The sequence below is a fragment of the Eucalyptus grandis genome, chromosome 10 (assembly GCF_016545825.1).
Source record: "Eucalyptus grandis isolate ANBG69807.140 chromosome 10, ASM1654582v1, whole genome shotgun sequence".
NCBI lineage: Eukaryota > Viridiplantae > Streptophyta > Magnoliopsida > Myrtales > Myrtaceae > Eucalyptus > Eucalyptus grandis.
The window spans coordinates 23256025-23261391 of NC_052621.1; the positions used below are offsets into that span (position 1 = coordinate 23256025).

A 5367-nucleotide genomic window follows, 5' to 3' on the forward strand; every position below is an offset into this window, starting at 1 on the left:
CTCGCAAAGATTGGTGAGAGGACCGAGGCATCACCGAGCAGATGGTGACGACAGTGGCGATGACGGACTAGACGGCGATGATGGCGGCGACGGCAACGACGATGGAGACAACGGCGACAACGGTGGAGACGGCGACGACAATCCGCTTATGAGGACAACGAGCAACAATGGGTCAGAGTGATGGGGTTTTAGTGGCGGCATGGTTCGAAAGGGGGGGAGATGTAACGGCGACGACATGACTGGTGGTGGTGATGGCTACTGTTACCTGTTTGTGACGAGGTGGCAAACGGTGGCGGTGACAGGAGGTAGCGACGTCGGCCCCGTAGCTCCCGGATCTGGTGTGGCGTCGACGGGGTCTCGGCTTCTCAGATCTGGTCCTCCTCTCTCCAACTCCTCTCGTGGATCTGGGACTCCTTCGGAACCAGACCCTCCCTACTCGACCAGATCTCTCCCCCTCGGGCTCGCTTGCCGGCGGCCTCCCCCGAAGTCTCTCGGAGGGAGGTTGGTTTGAGCTCGCGACTCGATTTCCGCCTTGCTCACTCTTTAAGCTCCCCGAAGTCTCTCGGGAACCCCTTTGAGCTTGCTGGCCCGTGTTCCCCTTCGACGGAGGTGGTGCCCCGCTATTTATAGGTGAGGAGGTCCGGTCGACGAAGGACTCAATCGCCAGTCTTTGGCTTGACGACCGGACTCCCGCGGCCCAACCAGTGTCTCATCTCAACATTAAAGGCGCGCATATGAAGGCGCATGCGTGTTGTCCTCTCCTTCGGCGGCCTACCTCCATGCCTCTCTGCCATAGGCTGCCCTTGAGCACGTCGCCGGCCACCATGCGTGAGATGCAGAGGCGAATGAGGAAGAAGAAGACAGGAGGAAGAAGAGAGGGGGCCCGGGTCGTGCGAAAGGGAAAAAAAAAAAGAAAGAAAAGGGGTTGGCTACTTTTTCTTGTTTTTATTATTATTATTTTTTCGTGTTTTCTTTTTGTTTTTATTGAATTTATCCGAAAAAGAGGCAAAATACATAAATAAAGAAACTAAAGCCTAATTAAAAACCTAATTAGAATTTAGGTGTCAACATCGGTTTCCAAGAAGGCAATTTACCGGTGCGTTATTTGGGGGTTCCTATTATTACTTTGAGGCTTAGCAAGACGGATTATTGCATTCTCGTCAACCACATTATAGCGAGGATTCAAGCTTGGACACATCACTTTCTCTATTTTGTTGGCTGACTTCAGCTTATCAGGTCAGTCCTTCATGCTATCTAAGCCCATTGGGCGAGTGTATTTATTTTACCTATAGTTGTGTTGGATTAAATTGAGAAAATCCTCATACAATTCCTATGGAAAGGCCCACAATTGGGTAGAGGGTGCTAAGGTAGCCTGGGATGATGTGTGCCTTCCAAAAGAGGAGGGAGGGCTTTGTCACGCCCCGATCCTCAAGCGTGCACCCATCCCTCACCTTGGTCGATTTATAGCGATGTCCTAGGATGCACCGTCAACCCCTTCAATTTTAATACGCATGCGGAAGCATATAAAACAATTCACAGACAATAAAATAATGAGATATGAAAGTAAAACTAAATTCTGAATTTTAAAAAACAACTATACTTATATACATTGCAAACCAATGCACATATATATAAGGTGAATTACTAAGTCTGATTCAACTTAAACAAGTTGAGAATTAAGGTCTACAAGTAGGAGTGGGTGTTTTACAAACTACGAGTCATCATCCTCCATACTCCAACCGAAGCCTTCAGTAGACTACACCGGACTTACAAGATTTTCAAAATCTAGGTCTGCTGCATCTAGGCACCTGAAATGTTGTTCCACAATCGGGATAAGACTACGTCTCAGTAAGTTCGATCCTCTAAGACCCGATTATGAAGCCAATACACTCTAGAGACTGCCTAAGCACAACACGGGTAAGTGGATTTACCTTGATCTCAATTCCTTCATGCAAGTCAGTATATAGTAGATACATCACATCACATCACATCACATCACATTAATCAGATTGAATCATCGATCAATTGACTTAGTCGATTACATGTCATCTCGATCCTTTCTTGGTCGGCTCATCTCATACTATCTATAAGTCTGTTTATATTAAGACTGCTTACTGCTAAGCTGATAAATAGATAGTATAGCTTGCTCTAAGCTGATAAATAATGTACTACTCTCAATCTAAGCTGACATATCGAACCATTGGGTTAATATAGTACATTAATAATGCTCCATCTAAGCTAATAAGGTATACTGCTCGCAATCTAAGCTGACATATCAGAGCCCGTAGGATAATGTAGTATACCGGTGTACTGCTCGCAATCTAAGCTAACATATCACCCATAGGTCGATATAGCACACCACACCTAACAATTCAAATATAAGGTATACTGCTCGCAATCTAAATTGACATATCAAAGCCCGTAAATTGATATAGTATACCGACGTACTGCTCGCAATCTAAGTTGACATATCGCCCGTAAGTCGATATAACACACCCCACCTAACCATTCAAATCAATTCTTTAATTTTGTCATATCCAATAAAATTCATATGTGTGGGTACACGGCCGGCCTTAGTCAAAATATCATAATTTCTATTCTATAAATCCCACCATTTTTTGTAGTCCACCAAAATATTTTTGGCATTATCAGCCGATGCTTGGTTATTCCTCAATTAATTTTCAAAATTATTTAACTTAGGAAATAAATCCCAAATTCACAAATAATTCATTTTAGCACAAAATAAAACTCAATTAAATAAATGAACTGCACCACGATTATCAGCATAAAATCCTGACCTTTGGCTATCCTAGCCTAATTTTGGAAAATAATTAAATAATTAAATAATTTCGAAAATTATTAAATAAATACAATAAATCCAATTTAGGCCTGTAATGCTTAATTGGAAGTCGAGATGAGCCCAGAAAATTACCGAGACTCACTCAATAAATAATAGGAAGTATCTACTCACTAATTACACTAATCATTCTCCTAACATGCATAGGTAAATCATTAATTTAATTATTCTAATATAATCTATCCACATAATTGCACTTAACTAAATCTCATCAACCCATAAGCATCATTAGCATACTAATAAGGGATTAGTGAGCTAAGCTCACCCGTTTAACAATCCGTTTGGATCGAAACGTTGGGAACATCGTGGGGGACAATTTTCTCTAAATCGGGCCTAAGATTCGAGACCCAGAACACCTCCAAAATGGGTCCTAATCATTGCTGGAAACCTATTTTTCAACTGCTGTTCTTGGCTAGAAATGAAAGGAAATCAACTCGGTTTATGCAGGAATTGATCGAGAATGAAAAAATAGGCCAAACTGGGCCTAGATGTGGACTCAAGGGGGTCGAATGAGATCGGGATAGCTCTGGTTGAGCTCCACCAGCTTCAAAACAGAAGCTGGGACGACGTGAAAGGAGAGAGGGGCAGACGGCGCGGGCGATGGCTCATGCATGCACGGTAAGCCGTCCGATGGTCTGAGCGACGGTGTGAGGCGGCGATGGTGGCTCCGGCTTCTTCCTTGGCTTACTAGTTTCGCACAAGGCAAATGGAGGAAGAGAGAGATGGGGTGGATGATAATAAGGGAGAGAGAGAGAGAGATAGGAGTGTGGTGCAAGTTTTGGTTTTGGTGGGTCCTTTGGCCAAGTTTTTTTCCACCAAATTGTCCCCCCTTTACTAGCCCACCACACCAAGACTCCATGGCTACAAATGAGCCACACATACACTCCTCACAACTTCTTAAATGGTCCAAAATGGCTAGTAGGAGGGAGAGCTACGAATTTTGAGGGAAATGACTTCAATTGGTTGTTCAATCTTGCTCTATCTATCCTCATTTGGTCTCCATAAATTAAATTGATACCTCAATACTTCAATTGACATTTTTCCTAACCCAATGAAACCATCTTGCCTCCCAATTTTACGACAAAAAACGGTCCCGACATTTTCTGAACAAAAACAGTCCTACAATGATTTTTTTCCCAAAAAGTCTCGAGTTTTAGAAAAATTTTCTGAGACGTTCCTAAAATTTATTGTAACGTGATAGAATCTTCAATTTCTAAAATCGTACTTGAATTCACGGTTAATTTCTATTCGGTGCGTTTTTAGTGTAACCTAGACTACCGGGTAGTTTTTAGATATTTTTAGTACAAATAACCCGCAGTCGATTTTCTTCAAGTCACAATGAACCCACTCGACACATTGACGACTCTCGGTTATCGTGTAAATCTCGAGGATTGAAATATGGACACAAGGTCCCAAAACGATAAAAAAAAAAAAAAAAATCAGTCTAATGTCAATCAACGAGAATTTTCCAATTTAGTAGTGTCACCTACGATTAGCCACACATTTGAGTCGAATAGACCTATTTCTGATCTCAAATCGATTTTATATTATGTCGTAATGGCCTCTAAAGAATAGCACGGTCGAGAAGCCGAGTCCTAGTCGAATTCTCGAATCTATTGCCTTAAAATTCCTTAATAGCTTCCATGAATAGTCTAGTTATCTCAGGAGTGATCAGCTCTGAGACTATAGGCGTGTCAACAAAATGCATGATTTATTCAGTAGAAAACAGGGTTGAAAATCTGAGATGTCACAGACTTGGTTCCGGAGGCTTCGGGATTGCAACAAGGCCACCATGCTGAAACATATTTGGCTCCTGTTTTCAGACAAGGAAGCGTTGTGGTGCAAGTGGATTCATTCCACTTTTTTAAAAACAAGGAACTTTTGGGTCGCTAAAAAACCAACCTATTGTTCCTGGGTTTGGAAGAAAATCTTATCTCTTAGGAGGGAGTTCCGGAATGCCTTCTATTGGAGGATTGGGGATGGCCTCTTAGCCTCACTTTGGTTTGATAACTAGCATCCTAGGAATCCTCTAAACTTAATCTTTTCGGACTCGATCATCTATAGTTTTGGGCTTTTTAGGCAAGCAATAGTGGCAGATCTTTTCTCTGATGCTGGGCAGCCTCTCAAAATGGTGCTTGAGTCGTGGGAGCACCCCCTCCCAAGCCTTTCTCAGATCTCGGACTGCTTTTATTGGAGGGAGAATTCGTTAGGTCGGTTCACTGTTGCCACGGCTTGGGAGACCATCAGGCAGAAGAGGACTCGGGTCCATTGGCATGCATTCGTTTGGAACAATACAATCACGCCACTGTATCAAGTAAACCTTTGGCTTATAGCCAAGCGCAGGCTTCCCACCCATGCTCTTTTATTGTCTTATAGTAGAATAGAAAGTGGATCGTGTGCTTTTTACAATGATATGCCTGATTCTATTGACCATCTATTTTTTGGTTGTCGTGTCATGACCGGTGTTGCTTTTTTTTTTGGCAGCCATATGCAATCTCCCTTGGCGTAAC

General features: G+C 42.8%; 1 pseudogene; it reads left to right on the top strand.

Moving 5' to 3' along the window:
• Positions 1-235: 235 nt before the first annotated feature.
• LOC104423802 overlaps positions 236-5367 on the top strand; it is a 6282-nt pseudogene continuing 1150 nt past the window's right edge.